The sequence below is a fragment of the Rhinoraja longicauda genome, chromosome 14, assembly GCF_053455715.1.
Source record: "Rhinoraja longicauda isolate Sanriku21f chromosome 14, sRhiLon1.1, whole genome shotgun sequence".
NCBI classification, from domain to species: Eukaryota; Metazoa; Chordata; class Chondrichthyes; order Rajiformes; family Arhynchobatidae; genus Rhinoraja; species Rhinoraja longicauda.
This window is the reverse complement of record NC_135966.1, coordinates 23,922,821-23,944,565: the sequence shown is the minus strand read 5'-3', so window position 1 is coordinate 23,944,565 and position 21,745 is coordinate 23,922,821.

The window sequence follows — 21,745 nt, the reverse complement described above, 5'->3', positions numbered from 1 at the left end:
GGGTGGATCACGAGTATCTGGTGAGGACTCTGCAGGCGTTTGGGTTCGGACCGCACTTTGTGGCCCGGATCCGACTTCTATACACCACTGCGGAGTGCCTCGTCAAGGTCAACGGATCCTTGACGGCCCCCATTCCCTTCCGCAGAGGAGTACGTCAGGGCTGCCCCATGTCAGGCCAACTGTACGCCATCTGCGTGGAGCCATTCCTTAGTCTGCTTCGGAGGAGGTTGACGGGCATGGTTCTACGCGAGCCAGATATGGAGGTGGTCCTCTCGGTCTATGCCGATGACGTGCTCCTCGTGGTCACTGACCCCGCTGATCTGCAGAGGATGCGCGAGTGCCAACGAGTCTTCTCGGCCGCCTCCTCTGCAAGGATCAATTGGGGGAAATGTTCTGGACTCTTGGTGGGTCCATGGCAGGTGGACTCCCTCCCTGAGGAGATGCGGTTTTTCACGTGGAGCACCACGCGCCTCCTTTACTTGGGAGTCTACCTGAGTCCCGTCGCGGAGACCTGGCTGGCGAACTGGCAGGAGCTGGAGTTGAAAGTCGTCGCCCGGCTGGGGCGCTGGTCAGGTCTCCTCAGGGTGCTTTCCTACCGGGGCAGGGTGTTGGTCATTAACCAACTCGTGGCTTCCCTGCTCTGGTACAGATTGACCACATTGGTCCCATCAGCCACTTTTGCTGGGATCATCCAGAAGAAGTTGGTGGACTTCTTCTGGGGCAACGGAAAGCACTGGGTCTCTGCAGCAGTCCTGAGTCTCCCGATTGAGGAGGGCGGGCAGTCGCTGGTGTGCATCCGTACCCAGTTGGCGGCTCTCCGCCTCAGGACTCTGCAGAGATACCTGTACTCGGAGCGTCCTCCCAGGTGGCACGTGCTGGCGACGCACTTTTTCCAACGGGGCCGCTGCCTTCAAGCAGGTACGCGGATCCCGATGGTGGGCGTCAGCCGTGCTATCCTGCTGGGAATGCCCGGCTTCTACCGGGACTTGCTGAGAGTCTGGAACCTGGTTGCTGTCGGCTGGGCCCCCCCTCCGCTGACGGAGGGCGGCGGCCCAGGCTTGAGAGCAGCCGGCCCTTGTCCTGCCCCGCTGGGTGTCGGAGAGGCTCAAATGTGTGGAGTACCTGCGGCTGAGCAAACCCCCGCTCAGCCGGAAGTACTCGTCGGACCGAGGCAACGTAATCCTTCCCGGGAGCCGGTCCCACACAACATGAGCCGCATTTCCTCGACACCCTTCATCTCCCACCGAGACGCAGGGAGGCGTGTCCTGTACGGGCTCCTCCTCCACACCCTGCACTTCCTGGCCCTGGTCCACCGTCCGGACACTAAGTGGCGGTCGGTGTTGCCTTCCGGTAGCGAGGTGACCCCGCGGTGGGGGTCCCTCTACGCAGGGATTCTGCCCCTCTCCATCGGGGACCTGGGGTGGAAGATATTGCACCGAGGAGTCCCCTGCAACCTGTTCCTCGCGCGGTTCACAGACTCGCCAGCCGCCTGCCACTTTTGCGGGTTGGAAGAGTCTGTGTACCACGTGTACATGCAATGTGTGAGGTTGCAGCCCCTGTTCCAATACCTAAAGGGGCTGCTCCTTGCTTTTTGGCTGCATTTTTCACCCACCATCCTCATCTTTGGACACCCTGTGCGTAGGGGAGAGTGTAGGGCCGAAGATGTCCTTGTTGGGTTGCTCCTGGGCCAGGCCAAGCTGGCCATCCGCGACTCACGGCGCCAGGCGGAAGAGGGCTCTGCCCGAGCCAGCTGCCTGCCCCTTTTCCGGGGTTACGTCCGTGCCAGGGTGGTGTTGGAAAGGGACTACGCGCTGTCCACGGGCACCCTGGAGGATTTCCGGGACCGCTGGGCACCGCGGGGGATTGGATGTATCCTGGATGGGGATTGCAATATAATTGTATAATAGTTTCAATAGGTATATTTGTTTGTATAATACTCTGGTGGTGGGTTCTGTTTTGGTTTTATTGTATTGTATATATTATTTTAATATTTGAATAAATATTTTTGATTAAAAAAAAAATTTAAAAAAAAAAAAAAAGAAAAAAAAAAAAGCTCATCACCAAACTCCACCGGCTAGGCCTCAGCTCGTCATTATGCGACTGGATCCTGGACTTCCTGCTGGAGCGACCACAGGCAGTGAGAATGGGCCCGCACCTGTCCTCCACTATCACCCTGAGTACCGGCACATCACAGGGCTGTGTTCTGAGCCCCATGCTCTACTCCCTCTTCACACACGACTGTGTTCCTGCATTCGACACCAACACCATTGTCAAGTTTGCAGACGACACAACGGTCATCGGGCTTATCACCAACGGTGATGAAACAAAATACAGAGCGGAGGTGCAGAACCTGGCGGACTGGTGCTCTGATAACAACCTGTCCCTAAATACCACCAAGACCAAGGAGCTGATCATCAACTTCCGTAGGTCACACAATGGGGAATATGCCCCGATCTTTATCAACGGGGACAGTGTGGAGAGAGTGTCTAGCTTCAAGTTTCTGGGCACTCACATTTTGGAGGACCTAACATGGTCCAATAACACTGCTGCACTTGTCAAGAAGGCACAGCAACGACTGTTCTACCTAAGACTCTTCACACCCCTGCAACAGTCTGTTCGAACTCCTTCCATCGGGCAGACGATACAAGGCCTTCTACGCCCGCACCTCCAGACTCACGAACAGCTTCATCCCCAGGGCCATAGCTGCTATGAACCGGTCCTGCTGAGCCGGATGGTCACATCGCACAGTGATCCGGCACAGATCTACTTGCACTTTATTCTGTCTTAAAACTGTTACAATTTGTTTCGTTGGGTTGTTGTTGTTTAAATTAATTAAATTATTGCATCGTATGGGAGGCGCATTCCCAATCTCGTTGTACCCCTGTACAATGACAATAACGATATATTGTATTGTATTGTATTGTGAGTCTCCTCCAGTCACCTCCTCACTGTGATGGAAGGCCAGAATGTCTTTTCTCTTCCCTGCCGTCTTCTCCTGCGATCGGGCTGTTGAAGTTGCCACGTTCCAGGCCACGCCGGACGGTGAAAGGTCCGCAGCGGGCCGACCCAAACCCCGTGATTCAGAGCGGGCGAAGACGCTGCCGCTGTACGTCGGAGCGGTTGTGGCTCGTGACATTGAAGCCCCTGCCGGGCGGAGAAAATCCCGCGGCCTATTTCAGGCCACGTCAGACGGTGAAAGGTCCACGGCGGGCCGACCCAAGCCCCGCGATTCGGGGCGGGCGAAGACGCTGCCGCTGCCGGAGTTCCCGATGTCGGCCCCCACCCAGGGGGCTGTGAGCTTCCGACGTCCACGCGTCCCGCGCCGAAGCCTCCGAAGGCGAGTCGCAGCCGATCCCGCAGCCTCCGAAGGCAGCCAGCTCTGCAGATGGTAAGTCCGGTCCACGGGCTCTGTGAACCAGAGCCCAGGTGGTCCCAGGTGGAGGCCGCCAGCTCCAGGTGTTTGGCCGATGGTAGGCCGCAGCGGGAACGGAGACACGACCCAGAAAACAAAGGTCAGGTCTCCGTTCGGAAGAGACAATTTTACAGTCACCCCCCCACACATAGTACACAACCACAAAAAACACTACATAACATCTAAACACTACAATTAAGACAGAAAACAACAACAAAAACACAAAGACAAACGGACCGCAGGTAAGCCACAGCTGCTACGGCAGCGCCGCCATTTTGCAAGATAAAATCTTATTTTATCTTGGTTCATTCATTCATCATGGGCGATTCCAGTTCCTGTTGCCTATCCTCTTAGTTCTCTGTTCCACCCTCAATCTGATCTCTCTCTCACACAGGCTTGCTACACTGTGCCAAAAATGTTCAATGGAAGCTTGGTGAATAGCAACTCATCTTCCAGCAGAGCCTTTTGCAGCACACGGGACTCAATTTGAATTTAATAATTTCAGATGGACATTCTCTCTTTTTCTCTCCACAGTTGTGGCTCCCTTTTTGTTTCAATTTGTTTCTCTTTTCCAATTCTATCTCTAAATGTTGGTTTTTAAGGTAATTGTTACCTTGACAATTACAGTCTGCACCCTACGGTAGACATTACCATCTGGTCTCCACATCCCCTCTCTGCAACTTCAAACAAGCTTGTTTTCTCACTTTTCCACTTCTGATGTGTGCTTGACACAAAAAGTCATCTCCCTTTTTGTCTGCCAGGATGCCATTTGGTCTGCTCAATGCTTCCAGCATTAGCTGTTACTGTTTCAAATTTTTAGTATGGATAGTTTTAGCTCCATGTGCTTGTCGAAATGCTTCATCAGTGGAATAAGCATTTCTAATTCCGCCAAAGATAGACGCAAAATCCTGGAGTAACTCTAATGGGGCAGGCAGCTTCTTTGGAGTATATAGTGTGATATCATGAGAGGTAGAGTCATAGAGGGGAGATACATTTCCTCCCGGTGGATGCAACAAGGACTACAAACCATCATGGCTGCCAGCAAAAGACTACAAAACCCATAGTCAGCAGGGCTGCCTGCCCCGCTGACACTGATTGCTGCTGACACTGATTGCTGCTGACACTGATTGCTGCTGACACTGATTGCTGCTGACACTGATTGCTGCTGACACTGATTGCTGCTGACACTGATTGCTGCTGACACTGATTGCTGCAGATACTGATTGCTGCTGACACTGATTGCTGCCCAGCTGAACCAGATGAGCTGATTGCCTCAGTAAGAGAGCTAAAAGGGAGAGAAGCAGTGTTTGAGTTATATTTTGTAAGAAGGCAGCAAGCTACAGTTTTGATTTAACTACCTGTTTTGGTTTTGTGTACCTGTCTGCAAACAATTAAGTTTACCTGTTTTTGGAAAAGACTAAATATATGGAATTTAAGTTTGAAAACAAGAACTTTTCTGTCTTCATTTCCGGCACCCACACCTCCCAACCTTCAAGAGAAAAGCTCCCGACCTCTCAAGACATCACAATAGACTGGTGTGTTTCGGATTAGGACTGCAGAATGTCGGGTCTGATGAAGGCTCCTGACCCAAAAAGTCACTTATCCATTTTGTCCAGAGATGCTGCCTGACGCACTGAGTTACTCCAGCGCTTTCTGTCTATTTTTGGTATAAACCAGCAACCGCAGTTCATTTTATTATATTTATTCCAATTCTGCGACCTTTTTCAGCCGGCATGTTATGGATATCTCCATGCTCTAGATGAAAACAACTTCCATCTACCAAATGCTTTAAAATGTTATTGATCTCCTTGCCAAGGGAAATTGGTTCCTTCCAACAGTTATCTATGTAGATAGACACAAAAACTGGAGAACTCAGCAGGACCTCTGGAGAGAACAGCAGGCAGCATCTCTGGAGAGAACGAATGGGTGATGTTTGTTCAGACTGGTTAGGGATAAGGGAAATGAGAGATATAGATGGTGATGTGAAAATAAAGAACAATGAATGAAAGGTACACAAAAAAGTAATGATGATAAAGGAACCAGGCTGTTGGTAGGGTGACTATGAGAAGCTAGTGCGACTTAGGTTGGGGAGGATAGAGAGAGGGGGAATGCCGGGTCTACCTGGAGTGAGAGAAATCAATATTCATACCACTGGGCTGTAAGCTGCCCAAGCGAAATATGTGATGCTGTTCCTCCAATTTGCATTTAGCCTCATTCTGACAATGGAGGAGATCAAGGACAGAAAGGTCTGTGTAGGAATGGGAAGGAGAATTAAAGTGCCCAGCAACCGGGAGATCAGGTTGGTTCACGTGGGCTGAGCGAAGGTGTGCCGCGAAACGATCGCCCAGTCTGTGTTTGGTCTCACCGATGTATGAGTCCACATCTTGAACAAAGGATACAGTAGAATGAGGTTGGAGGAGATGCAAGTAAACCTCTGCCTAACCTGAAAGGACTGTCGGGGTCCCTGGACAAAGTCGAGGGAGGAGGTATAGCGACAGGTGTTGCACCTTCTGCGGTTGCTGGGGAAGGTACCTGGGGAGGGGGTGGTTTGGGTGGGAAGAGATGGGTTAACCAGGGAGTTGCGGAGGAATAGTCTCTGCGGAAGGAAATGGGAAAATGTGGCTAGTGGTGGGATCCCGTTGGAGGTGGTGGAAATTTTGGAGGATTATGTGTTTTATGCGACGGCTGATGGGGTGGAAGTTAAAGACTGGAGGGACTCTGTATCAGTTGCGACTAGGGGGAGGGGGAGCAAGGGCAGAGCTGCGGGGTACTGAGGAGACACTAGTGAGGGCCTCATCTATGATGGGAGAGGGGAACCCCCGTTCCCTAAAGAATTAGGACGTCTCAGATGTTCTAGTATGGAACACCTCATCTTGGGCGCAGATGCGGTGTAGACGGAGGAATTGGGAGTAGGGGGATATTCTTTGCAGGAAGCAAGGTGGGAAGAAGTGTAGTCAAGATAGTTGTGGGAGTCAGTGGGTTTGTAATAGATGTCAGTCAATCTATGTAGAATTTCACCAATTGCAAAAGGAAACAGGTTCCATCTAGCAGTTATCTTATTTCATACATTAATTAATTCTGCGCACAGCCTCCACAGTTCATACACTTGGCATAGCCACACTTCTTTCATGGCTAAAAATCTAACCGAGCGATATTTACCTTCCATGAAAGTGTTTTGTCATTCCTCCATAGAATGATTTTCTCTCTGATGCGTAAGTAAAATAAAACATACACACTTGGTGTGTAATTTTAGAATAGGATTGTTTTTCAAATTATATTTATAAGAAATGCAAATGCTCTGACTCATTTAAAGCATTTCCAGAAGAACAATTTCAATGTTCTCTGGATGTAATGTTCTGGCCAGGCAGATAATAAAGCTAAATTAAGCATCCACTGTTCTGCTGGAAAATTAATGCATGCAGTACATTGAACTGCATGAAGAATGGAAGAAAATAAATAAAATCAATGCTTGAAGTTTAATTTGCAGTCTAATGAATACAGTTTGAATATCTGAAGGCAAATTAATAGGTGTGTTAAGAATTATATTTAGTTAATGGTTCTCAAGTTTCTTGCTGACTGCTCTATTGAAAATGGTGCAGCTACTTCTTAGTGAAATTCAGGTGATCATGTCATGATCACTACCGAAAATATAAAGAATATTAAATAGGCTGCATACTTGAAATTTTAAAGGCAATAAAACTATGCAAAGACACAAACTGCTGGAGTAACTCGGCGGGTCAGGCAGCCTGACCTGTTGATGTACTCCAATAATATATCTTTTTTTTTTGTAAACCAGCACCTGCAGTTTCTTGTTTCTACTTTCTCAATGAAACTAAGGAAGCTGAGGCCAGACAGAATTTAATGCTCTTTGTTGAAAGATGATTGCAGAAAGGAAGCTTGCAGCTTGTATTTTATTCCATTAAATCATATGAAAAATATCAAAAAAGACTAACTCTTGGAAAGTATTTCAATTTCAGGTGATTCACATGGTGTTTCTAGTGCAAACTGCGCCCATCTAAAAAGGGCTTCTACCCAGAATTCACACTCAAGTTCGAGAATGCTTGCATGAACTGGGTAGCAATTTAACATGCTCTTTGTTATTAAAATGTTTTACTTAAAGAAAGGCCTTGACACATTTAACAGCATTAACTTGCTGCAATTCTGTATCCCATACCGTACGCATTTTTCTGGACATTCACCATATTATCTATTTCCCGAATGCCTATAAAACTATCAATACTGGCCTTATCCACAGCCCTCTGAAGTGGAGAATCCCAAATATTTACAATCATCTAGAAAATAAAACTCCTTGTGTCTGCACCAAATGGCTGAGGCCCTATTCTCCCAGACTACACCCACTAGTTCAAAACTTTCCAGTTATAGGAGCACCTTCTTGACATCTGTCCTGTCGATCATTTTCAGAAGCTTGTATGTATTGAAGAGATGACATCTCATTCTTCAAAACTCCTATGTTGAGGTAAACTTCCTCAAACATCTTTCACAGAACAAATCCCTTTTGTAAGAATCCATCTAGTGAATCTACATTGCACCAACTACAGGACAAATATAGGAATGCCAACTGTACACAGCGGACAAAGATTGCTAATACATTCCATTGACAGCGGAGAATGTCCATGAATAAATAATATCTCATGAGGGAGAAAAACAGTGACAGACCAAGAAGTAGTTTATGCTGGGAGTACAGAACAATGATGAGTCTGTGCCAATGCGGGCCCTTTTGTTTTCCTATACATCATGATGTACAGTTTTTCTCTATGGAAATAAAGATCATATTGCTCACAATCAGTCACAATATATGAGACAAAGTGCTGGAGTAACTCAACGAGTCAGGCCGTATCACTGTAGAACATGAATAGGTGATGGTTTGGGTCAGGATGCTTCTTGAGGTTGAAGAAGGGTCCCGACCCAAAACCTCACTTATCCATGTTCTCCAGGGATGATGCCTGAATTGCCGAGTTACTCCAGCACTTTCTATCTTTTTTATTGCAAGCCAGCATTTGCAATTCCTCATTTCAACAGAAACAAACTGCCACCGAATCCGTAACTGCGGCTACAAGAGGCCAATATGTCAATAATTGATTTTGTAATGAAATGAATGGACATTAGAAAGAAGCAAGTTGTAGTGAAATCATTGTATTTTCATTGTTTTTAATCCCCTGCGTGGAACCTAAATCAAACTATTAAAGATGCACACTTAATTAACACCTTACAGGCATTCTGACCTACGATCGTTTGTAGATTTGGGGTATTATGATCTGAGCCGTGTGTAGAATCAGGAATTTGTAATCATGAACCTCTGCAAATATTGAACCACATTTTAAGAATTATTAAAGTATCAGGTCTTGAATAGGTTACTTTTTAACAGGTTTGGAAAGAACACATAGAAACATAGAAAATAGGTGCAGGAGTAGGCCATTCGGCCCTTCACTGCCATCTGATATGAACATGGCTGATCATCTAAAATCAGTACCCCGTTTCTGCTTTCTCCTCATATCCCTTGATTCCATTAGCCCTAACAGCTATATCCAACTCTCTCTTGAAAACATCCAGTGAATTGGCCTCAACTGCCTTCGGTGGCAGAGAATTCCACAGATTTACAACTCTCTGGGTGAAAAAGTTTTTCCTCATCTCAGTGCTAAATGGCCTACCACTTATTCTTAAACAAAAAGTCTTCAAAGGAAACTCTCACATACAGTTCTACACTCACATCCTCTCACATACAGTTCTCCACTCTCCTGGCAAGCTGAAGTATTGGAGACTCCGCCAAAGGGAACAGTATAGTATTTGCTATTTGACTTTCTGATTGTCAGTTGTTATTGAGATTATATTCTGCTTGATGCCATGTATCTGACATGCCAATTGAATCATCTTGGACTTGGATAAGTTATATGAAAAAAAATTTTTTTTTGTTGGAATGAGATGAACTAAGATCTTTGGTGGCCAAATGTGGTTACTCGTAATCAACTGCAACTTGCCTGGACACTCAGAGCAAAACAAGGCATCCAAGGTTTTTCTGTAACTTGTCTTTCTTCGTCATAAACAACTTGCAGTTTCTGAAAATGGGCAACTTATGCTGTTTAATTAAACAGTAGTTTTCCTGCACTACTTAAATATTGGAGCCACTATTTCATTTACTTCCTCAATCCAAGACCGTGGGAAAGCTTCCAATTCTGAGAAAGTTTGGAGCATCGCCTTCCGGCTTTGCTATCTCCAGACAATAGAAGATGAATTTATTTGCCTTGCCTTATACCCTTGACTGAAGCAAGAATGTGCTGTGACTTGGCTACAGCAGTTAATATCCCTTGTTGGAATTGGCAACAACCATAGGCTGTGGAATTTCAGGGCAGTATTCCTCTTTGTCACACCAACCTTGCATGACCTAGTTTACAACTATTTACCGACTTTGCAATTGGTGCCACAGCTGATGGGAAGGTGAAGGAGCTCTATCTTTCACATATTTTCTTATGATCGAGTAACAGAATTAACATTTCAGACCAATTACATTTCAGAACTGTAAATAAGTTAGAAATCAAACATATTTTAAGCTGAAAAGAAGGGGAACAGTGGAGAAAACCGATCTATTCTACATTTTCCCTGAACTTGGAATGGTGATGAATGGGTGATGAATCCGTGGAATTCTTTGCCACAAAAGGCAGTGGAAGCTAAGTCAATGGATATTTTTAAGGCAGAGTTTAGTTTAGTGATGCAGCGCGGAAACAGGCCCTTCAGCCCAACGAATCCGCTCTGACCAGCGATCCCTACATATTAACATTACCCTACACACACTAGGGACAATTTACATTTATATCAAGCCAATGAACCTACAAACCTACAAACACCTACTTTGCATTGTGGGAGGAAACCGAAGATCTTAGGGAAAAACCCACGCGGTCACGGGGAGAATGTACCAACTCCGTGCAGACACCACCCGTAGTCGGGATTGAACCCAGGTCTCTGTCGCTGTAAGTACTGTAAGGCAGCAACTGTACTGCTGTGCCACCGTGCTGCCCTATAGAGATAGATTCTTGATTAGTACGGATGTCAGGGGTTATGGGGAGAAGGCAGGAGAGTGGCGTTAGGAGGGAAAGATAGATCAGCCATGATTGAATGGCGGAGTAGACCATATGGGCCAAATGGCCTAATTCTGCTCCTGTCACCTATGACCTTATGAATCACATCCCCTTTGATGTCTTGTTTTCACACCTTACACTTCCTTATCTCTGTGTCTCTCTCTCTCTCTCTCTCTCTCTCCTGACCCAGTCTGAAGGGTCTGAACCCGAAACATCACCCATTCCTTCTATCCAGCGATGCTGCCTGTGCCGCTGAGTTATTCCAGCATTTTGTGTCTATCCACCTGGCAGGCTATGCCCTCTGCTCCTCTCTTTCCCAGCTTCTCCCCTCCACACCAACAGTTTGAAGAAGGGTCCCAACCCAAAATGCTGAGTGTCCATTCCCTCCACAGATGCTGCCTGACCTGCTGAGTGCCTCCAGCCTTTATGTTAGCACAATGTGCTCTTCGCTAGATGTCTGAACATTTGACTCATGATATGGTCACAATGCTGTATTGAACATATTTCTGAATATCTCACATATTGTGAAATAAATCTTATGATTTTGTGGTAACATTTTATTTACAAGACTTTTATTTCCAGAACCTTTACCAGGTTCTGTAAAATCTGATACTAATAACAAGAGCTTGCATAGAAAACAGCACTTCGTGCTTGCAATGATTTGGATTGTCATTGTTCTGCAGTGCATTGTTCTTGCATTCTGTCATAAAATGAGATCCAACAATAAATTTTAATTGCTGATGGACAGGAACTAATTGACATATCTTCAAGATATAGCAAGTTTAAATTAATTAGAGCACACATTATAAATCATTTCCCCATTAGTTCATAATAGCATCATAATCTTGCATGCCACGCGTGTTGAATTCTATTCTATTGTTGTCAAATTATTTGACAATAGAATTTACAAATAGGATTATATAACTAATTGATAGCTATTTAGAAAACAGAATCTGGATTTTCAGCTCCAGGTCATTTGTTATCATGGTGGAAAACAATAAAATGGTTAAAAATGCACAGGAGATCCTATTCCACTCACTATCACCCACACGCACATCAGGCTCGAAGATTGGTAATATAATTTCACCCACTGCCTATCATCTTTAATAATTTTTTTTTGCTCAATAGATGTTAAGTGTAGGTAGGAACTGCAGATGCTGGTTTACACCGAAGATAGACACAAAATACTGGAGTAACTCAGCAGGCCAGGCAACAACTCTGGAGAGAAGGAATGGATGACAGGAAATTCATCTGAGGTTGAAGAATTGAACTTGCTCAGAACCTGTCATTGGACTTTGGCTGAAAACAGAAAATCTTCAAAGTTTAAGGGCTTGTCCCACTTTCGCGATTTTAAGGTGACTGCCGGCGACTAGGCTGTCGTCGAACGTTCGCCAGGGAGTCGCGGGCACGATCGTGAGGAGTCTTCAATGAATCGTAGCGGATCTCGGCACGTCGTGGAAAAAAATTCCAGATTGAAAATTCTCGGCAACAGCTGGCTTGTCGCCAGGTATCGTAACTTATTGCAGGTGCTGTTGCATGCTGTCCCCAGGTTTGCTAGGTTGTCGCAGATGCATTTAGAATCACGTAATATTAAATTAAGAAAAAGCATTTGAAGATACCAGAAGATAGTTTTGTTTAACCAATTTATTTACCGTCAGGACATTTGACAGGTAGATTGGAGGCGACAGTTTGACGGTCAGGTAAGCGTGGGAATTTCGCCATGTTCCCGAAGACGGTGTAATCTCTTAGCCAGGTGCTATTTTCACAAAAAGAATGAACTTGTATCGACCTGACTCGGCCTTGTCGTGGTCCTTGTCATAGGGTAAAATAAAATTTTGGCGATCTGCTACGACTTTGACAGTCGCCGGCAGTCGCCTTAAAAATCGCATAACTGGGACAGGCCCTTAAAGCTCAATCACGTATATTTGACTGATTTCAGAAGGCAGCGCAAGAGTCTAGATGGCTGCTCTGAACAGCTCATTTGCTAAACTCTTCTCTTGATGCTGATACATTCACATTGAATCAAGTAATGTGCCTGACGCAATGTAAATTATTCCGTTTTTAATGGAAGTAATAATTTGCAATAGATGGTGTGATTGATGTAATTGCATCCTATGCCACCAGTCCCAAACCCAGTAAGGAATTAGAAGCACTTCCTTTGTGCTAAAGGCTCACACTGTATATTCACTTCTGACGTAAGCAGAAAGCAATGAAGCATGTCATTTAAAACAGTTGAAAATATTGTACTTGGTCAAACACAAATTCATTATTTAGTTAAATACACAATAAAATATATGTATGTATTTGATTTCATACTTAAAAACAAATATTTGCACAGAATTTACAATGAAGAAAATTGTTCAGGTTCAACTTCATTATGCAATGCACCTTCAGGATTGCAACAGATTGTAAACCCTGAAGATGTTTCTAATGATTCAACTTTCCTCTGGGACGACACTCGTTGCAGCCCTTTCCAATTAAGGGAAATAACTTGAATTATTGTATATTAAAATATTTACAAATCAAATTTCTCTAAAATCTCTCTAGTGGGACCAGTGTAAAAGGGACATGTTGGTCGGCATACGCAAGCAGGAACGGGGTACTGATTTTAAATGATCAGCCATGATCATATTGAATGGCGGTGCTGGCTCGAGAGGCCGAATGGCCTGCTCCTGGACCTATTGTCTATGTTTCTATGTTTCTATGTTTCAAAGCATTTATATATTTTGTTGCAGGAGGTCCAAGTATTTTTTTTAATGAATTATCATGCTCTAATTGCAACTTTGTAAATTTTTGGGCCTAAACCTAAACTCACATTTCTACAGCTCCTACTACAAGCATTATGATTATAAAATAAGATTTATTTTAATGTTTACATAGTTTGTGATGTTTACCTTCGACTTTAATCGTATGATTATGGTGCAATCTTTTCAGAGATCTGCAAGTTCTTTTTTTAAAAAAAGAGCTTTTCCATTCTCCCCATGAAAATTCTTCCTTATTCATCCATAAAAACAAAACATTAGAAACACTCAGATCAGTCAGCTTCTGTGAAATTAGAAATAAAGTTAATATTTCATGTTGGAGTTCTGACATAGATCTCTAATTCAGAATATTAGCTCTGTTATTCTTTCCACAACGGCATTCTGCTCTGCTGAATATTTCCAGCATTTCCTGTTCAAATTTCAGCATCTACATTTTTTTGATTTTCTTTTGTTTTCTCAACCAGCTTGAGGATGAGAATGTCCCTGAATTGATGCTCGACAGCAAGTGGGGTTAACAAATCCTATCTGCTGCATTTTCTTCCTACCACCCTCATCACCAGAATCAAGAATTACCCAATTTATTTTATTGGCTCTATCCTTTACAGAGCATGTAATGGAAATTGGGTTATATCCAAGTCTTGGACAAATCCATGGGATTGGATGGGGTGGATGGCCTGTTAGATGGGAGTTGATGCGATGGGAAAAGATATTCAGAGAGTGTGCGTAAGGTTAGGTCATCAAACTTTGGTTAGGGAAAGGGGCAGCAATGATGGGAAATGAAGACGTGGAGGGCTAGATTGGGCTACTGAGTGGCATGGACGGGCTCATGGTCAGCTCTTGAGGTTTGGTAGGGGATTGAACATGAGGATCAGTTGTCATGGAACTGTGGAACACCAGAATGATGGCCAGTTTAACGTGGGGTGGAAATCTTGCACAAGCGATATGCTGGGGATCAGTAGGTGGCGATAGTGAGGGAGTGGCTGCATGGATTGGTTTGTGAACTTTCAGAAAGAACAATCATTGGGCTGAGGCACAAACCCAAGGCAACCACATGGCCAATTCCTTTAAGAGAGAGTAATTTTAATATTTATTTGATGTACTTTAAATTCAATGGCATCATGCTTCATAACATCTTACGCAGAACAAGATCCAACTAATTAAACTGAATTGGAACAGAAAGTAACAATGAACATTGATTAATCAGGGTATTTATTCACAAAATGCTGGAGTAACTCAGCAGGAGAGGCAGCATCTCAGGAGAGAAGGAATGGGTGACGTTTTGGGTCGAGACCCTTCTTCAGATTTTGATTAATCAGGGAACATTTTATATGGATGCTGACATATGCTGTAATTAACTTTGGTAAATAATAACTTTCACCTACGGTAATCATAAATGTTGTAGTATAAATATTGTTTTTCAATGACTGATTGTGAAAATTGCTTTGGCAATATGACTTGCCATGGAGAAGATTACCAACTGTATATTGATAACAGTATAACAGTATAACAGAGCTTTATTTGTCATTCGGTACCGAGGTACCGAACGAAACTACATAGCAGTCATACAAAAAAAGAACACAAGACACATAACCCCAACACAAACGTCCATCACAGTGACTCCAAACACCCCCTCACTGTGATGGAGGCAACAAAACTTCCACTCTCTTCCCCACGCCCACGGACAGAGAGCTCGTCCCCGACCGACCCGCACAGTCCCCGCAAGGGGATGGAAGTCCCCGCGGCCGAGTCGCACCGGGTGCTGAAACGTCTCGCGGCCGAGCCGGGCGATGGAAGGCCCCGCGACCAAGCCTTGTGCAGCTAAGTCCCGTGGCCGAGCCGCACCGGGCGATGTTAAGTCCCGCGGCCGAGCCGCACCATCGATGAAAAGTCCCGCGGCCGAGCTGCACCGGGCGATGTAATGTCCCGCGGCCGAGCCGCACCGGACGATGTTAGGCCCCGCAGCCGAGCTGCACCGGGCACTGTTAAATCCCGCGGCCGAGCCGCACCGGGCGATGTTAGGCCCCGCAGCCGAGCTGCACCGGGCACTGTTAAGTCCAGCGGCCGAGCCGCACCAGCGATGTAAAGTCCCGCGGCCAAGCCGCACCAGGCGATGAAAAGTCCCGCGGCCGAGCCGCACCGGGCACTGTTAAGTCCAGCGGCCAAGCCGCACCGGGCGATGTAAAGTCCAGCCACCGAGCCGCACCGGGCGATGTTAGGCCCCGCGGCCGAGCCGCACCCCGCGCCGTGAGGAAGAGAAAGGTTTCCCCCACCCCCCCCCCCTCACCCACACCACCCACACACACCACCACCACCACCCCCCACACATACACAACCAAAAAAATACAAAAACCATCCCAACACCGACACACAACAAAAAAAAAGGAAAAAAGACGAACAGACTGCTAGCGAGCCGCAGCCGTTAGGCGCCGCCACTTCCGCATTAGGCACTGGGTTTTCTCCTTCAACTAAGCTTCTTTATTATAATTATGACTAACAGGATTGATTCATACATATTATTGAATGAATTTCACTTTCCCACCATTGCATCACATTTTTTGTTCCCAATGTAACTCCATTAACCTTATGCCTCGTTTTCCATCGAGTCAGCTTTTGGATCTTGGTCACATGCATGACTACATTAACAAGACACTACTTGTGTACCTACATTGACCAGATGGTTTGCAATATCTCTCCCTTTCCATGTTGCATATTCTGCATAACTTATTACACTCTGTGATTATTTCATTGGTTTTATCACTCTGCACTTCCAATGACCCCGATCACACTTTGAAAAAGGATGCCCTTCCCTCTTCCAGCCAGATACCTTTCCTGTTTTGGCTTTATCTTGTATCTCTGGTGTAACCAGCGATGCTGTTAAGTGACCCTACAAACCTTTGTTTAAAATAGCATCAATTCCTTTCCAACATTTTCAAAGTTAAGAATTGATAGTTAAAATCCTGCACCTCACTCAGTGCTAAAAGAGATGAAGTGAGATCAATCTGTGAATTAAAGTCGTGTGTTTCACTGATATGTTTAAATCTATATTTCATTTACTTTATATCTTTCTGCAAAAGTGTGCACAAAGGAGCTTTATATTCTTAATGAAAAATAGATTTAGTCTTTAATTGTTGCCTTTTTGCTTTAACTACTTTACACACAAACTGATTGTGTTTTAAGTGCCTATGTGTCATGAATGTAAAATAGTTCTTTGAATCCAATCCATTACCTATCTCTTTGTTGACTGTAACCAAATATTTGTGTTATATTTACTGGTAGTGGGTAGATGAATAAAAGGTTAAAACAATTGTATATTCTGCTTTCCACCTCCACCCCCCTAAAAATCTATTTCATTCTCCATAAAAGTTTACAAGAAAACAAAATGTGGCTGTAAACATATAAAATGTCCCAGCACAATTTAAAGTTTTCAATGCATGTCGATGCTTCAGGAAGAAGTCTTATGGGTTAGTACTCCAAAAATAGAACATGTAACAACAAATTTAAAGTAAGGACTTAAAGATATACTGCCTAGAGACTTCTCTGACAACTGCATGCAAAATTGCGCAAATAGTGCTGTCCAAATAAAAATAAGTTTAAAGTAGTGAGCGATTTCTGTCCACTACCAGGTCTGTGTCTGATAAGTAATTGCATCGATTCCTCTGCAGTCAGATCCTCATTGGCATTAAAAACATCCTTTCTGCATAAAATACCCTAAAATAATGTAAATGATGACTTTTGATCTCAGTAGTCTAAAAAAAGAGTTCTTATTTACTCACAGAACAAACAGCATTTATCAATACTGTTTTTTCCGTATGCCATTTAAATAGCTAACACTCTCTCTACCAATAGATGGTCTATTTCATAGCACTTCACGAGACCCTTCTTCAGACTCTAACCTAAAACACTCTATTGCGAGTTCTATCAAGCAAGGAGATTACAGGCATATAGAGGGAATAAAAAGACGTGCTCATAGTAACATCCCCAATGACCAGGAAAACTTTGGCCTCAAACCGATCAAAGTAGCAATAGGAATGATAATCAGCAGCTTAAGGTAATTCTTTCGGAGCACGGAGAAACTCTGCATAGGTGGCAGAAGGAGTCCACCAAATAACCAACAATCCCCATCTCAAGGCCCAGCAAGTCTGTAGTTCCCACAATGGCATTATCCACAACCTTAGAATACACTTACGTGCAGTGGAAGTCATTCATTCTTTATTCCAATAGACAATAGGTGCAGGAGTCGGCCATTCGGCCCTTCGAGCCAGCACCACCATTCAATGTGATCATGGCTGATCATTCTCAATCAGTACCCCATTCCTGCCTTCTCCCCATACCCCCTGACTCCGCCTCCACTGCCTTCTGAGGCAGAGAATTCCAGATTCACAACTCTCTGACTGAAAAGGTTTTTCCTCATCTCCATTCTAAATGGCCTACCCCTTATTCTTAAACTGTGGCCCCTAGTTCTGGACTCCCCCAACATTGGGAACATGTTTCCTGCCTCTAACATGTCCAACCCCTTAATAATCTTATATGTTTCGATAAGATCCCCTCTCATCCTTCTAAATTCCAGTGTATTCAAGCCTAGTTGCTCCAGTCTTTCAACATATGACAGTCCCGCCATTCCAGAAAGCTAACATTCCATTGGCTTTCTTCACTGCCTGCTGTACCTGCATGCTTCCTTTCAGTGACTGATGCACTAGGAGACCCAGATCTCATTGTACGTCCCCTTTTCCTAACTTGACACCATTCAGATAATAATCTGCCTTCCTATTCTTACCACCAAAGTGGATAACCTCACACTTATCCACATTAAACTGCATCTGCCATGGATCCGCCCACTCACACAACCTGACCAAGTCACCCTGCAACCTCATAGCATCTTCCTCACCGTTCACACTACCACCCAGCTTTGTATCATCTGCAAATTTGCTAATGGTACTTTTAATCCCTTCATCCAAGTCATTAATTTATATTGTAAATAGCTGCGGTCCCAGCACTGAGCCTTGTGGTACCCCACTAGTCACTGCCTGCCATTCTGAAAGGGACCCATTTATCCCCACTCTTTGCTTGCTGTCAGCCAACCAATTTTCTATCCACCACTGATGTCAGACTAACTGGTCTATAATTTCCCATTTTCTCTCTCTCTCCTTTCTTACAAAGTGGGATAACATTAGCTACCCTTCAATCCACAGGAACTGATCCTGAATCTATAGAACATTGGAAAATGATCACCAATGCATCCACAATTTCTAGAGAGACCTCCTTAAGTACCCTGGGATGCAGACCATCGGACCCTGGGGATTTATCAGCCTTCAGTCCCATCAGTCTACCCAACACCATTTCCTGCCTAATGTGAATTTCCTTCAGTTCCTGCGTCACCCTAGGATCTCTGGCCACTAAAACATCTGGGAGATTGTTTGTATCTTCCTTAGTGAACAGATCCAAAGTACCGGTTCAACTCGTCTGCCATTTTCTTGTTCCCCATAATAAATTCCCCTACTTCTGTCTTCAAGGGACCCACATTTGCCTTGACTATTTTTTTCCTCTTCACATACCTAAAAAAGCTTTTACTATCCTTTATATTATTGGCTAGCTTACTCTCATACCTCATCTTTTCTCCCCGTATTGCCTTTTTAGTTATCTTCTGTTGCTCCTTAAAAGAGTCCCAATCACTCTTCTTTGCTTTGTTGTACTTCTTCTCTATTATTTTTATGCTGTCCTTGACTTCCCTCGTCAGCCACGGGTGCCTCTTACTCCCCTTAGAATCTTTCCTCCTCTTTGGGATAAATTGATCCTGCAACTTCTGCATTATTCCCAGGAATACCTGCCATTGCTGTTCCACCGTCTTCCCTGCGAGGGCCTCCTTCCAGTCAAATCTGGCCAGCTCCTGCCTCATGCCTCTGTAATCCCCTTTGCTATACTGTAATACTGACACTTCAGATTTTCCCTTCTCCCTCTCAATTTGTAGAGTAAAACTTATCATATTATGATCACTGCCTCCTAATGGCTCTTTTACCTCGAGTTCCCTTATCAGATCAGGTTCATCACACAACACTAAATCCAGAATTGCCTTCTCCCTGGTAGGCTCCAGAACAAGCTGTTCTAAGAATCCATCTCGGAGGCACTCCACAAACTCTCTTTCCTGGGGTCCATTACCAACCCGATTTTCCCAGTCTACCTGCATGTTGAAATCACCCATAACCACCATAGCATTACATTTGCGACATGCCAATTTTAGCTCTTGATTCAACTTGCACCCTATGTCGAGGCTACTGTTTGGGGGCCTGTAGATAACTCCCATTAGGGTCTTTTTACCTTTACAATTCCTTATTTCTATCCATACTGATTCTACATCTCCTGATTCTATGTCACCCCTTGCAAGGGAGTGAATATCATTCCTTACCAACAGAGCGACCCCACCCCCTCTGCCCACCTGTGTCTTTTCTATATGTTGTGTACCCCTGAATATTTAGTTCCCAGCCCCGGTCCTCTTGTAGCCATGTCGCTGTAATTCCCACAACATCATACTTGCCAATGTCTAACTGAGCCTCAAGCTCATCCACTTTATTTTTTATACTTCGTGCATTTAAATACAACACTTTAACTTTGGTATTCACCTCCCCTCTCACACCGGTCACCATTGGCCCTGACCTTACTCTCTTATCCCATCTAGAACTTCACTTCCCATTTATTCGAGAGTCCTTTGCAATTTCTCCTGTATTCGCTTCCCCTTTAACTCCATCTTCATATTCCCAATTTGTCAACCCCTCCCCCCCCCCACTACTTAGTTTAAACCCACACGTGTAACACTAGCAAACCTGCCTGCCAGAATGTTGGTCCCTCTGCTGTTAAGGTGTAACCCATACCTTTTGTACAGGTCACCCCTACCCCAGAAGAGATCCCAGTGGTCTAGAAATCAAAATCCCTGCTCCCTGCACCAGCCCCTCAGCCATACATTCATATCCCCGATCTCTCTGTTCCTCCCCTCACCAGCACAAGGTACAGGTAGCAGTCCAGAGATAACCACCCTCGACGTCCTACTTCTCAGTCTTCTTCCTAACTCTCTAAACTCACGTTGCAGTATCTCCTTCCTCTTTCTGCCCTCTCTCATTTGCACATAATATCCAAAAGCTAGGTTTCCTGCCATGAACAACTCACCTCCAGACTCCCACTGTCATTCAATCATCCACAGAGGTCAGCTAAGTGATGGCATTCTCTCCACTAGATGGTTGAGTGCAGTTCAACCTCACTCAAGAAACTCAAAGCGATGTAGGGAAAAGGACAGCACTTAATTGACACTCCAACAATTTCTTAACATTCAGTCCTTCCACGACTTGTACAGTAGCTCACACAATGAACCATTTACAAAGTGCATTTACAGTTGCGCTTTAAACTCCTGAATTTTATTAACATGAATGGCAGGTGCATGATGTTCTCCTCTAAGTCAGATACCATCCCGACTTGGAAATATATTCCCATTCTTTTATTGTTACTGAAAAACCCTACCCAACAACATGGCGGGAATACCATCACCCAGAGGGACTTCAGCAGTTCAAATCGACAGTTCTTCTCAAGGGCAATTAGAAGAAAGCAAGAAATGCTATCCCTGCCACTCATTCCTTAAGTACATTGATAAAAATCCACTTTTATTCCTTCTGCAATTTTTGCTAGCTATATAATGCCTTAAACAGTACGAGTTGTGCTGAAGCAACAGTTGCAAATGAAAAGAGATGAGGTGAGGGTTGTACATGAAATATGCTTCCTTGGGGAGTATTTGAAACTGGAATGCTTTTCCAGGGAGGTTTGTAGGGAAATTCCCCAGTTTATTAGTTGGAAAAAGAAAATGAATGTTGCAAAATAGATTAAGATTATGATGTGGATGGAAAAAAACTTTTATTTTAGCAATGTGTAATTTTAATCATCGAAACATAACATTATCTAGAGTATTGGTAGCGGCAAGTCGATTCTAAACACAGATACAACAAACTGCAGAGGCTGGTATAAATAACCCACAATTTCTGGAGTAACTTAATGGGTCACTCAACCAGTCAGGTAACATCTTTGGGGAACATGGATAGCTGATATTTTAGGTGAGGACCCTTCTTCAGGCAAATTGTTGTGTGGAGGCGAAGAGACCTGGAAGAAAGGAGGGGCAGGTAATGGATACACAGATTGAGGTCGGGGGGGGGGGGGGCAATTTGACAACGACCAGAGATGAAAAGGCAAAAGGTGTGAGATTGAAGAGTTGCAAATTGTGAAGCCAGAGAAAGGAATATAGGTGGAAGGGGAGAGGAGTAATAGGTGCAAGTCCAGATGAGGCACAGAGAAGAGAAGGCAGATGGGGGGAGGGGTTAGAAAGGAGGTGAAGGGGGGGTGGTTGATTAGTTACCCAAAATTGGAGAATTCAATGCTCACCCCATTGGAATGTAAGCTGCCTTAGCAGAATATGAGGTGCTGTTCCACCAGTTTGTACTAGATTCTGT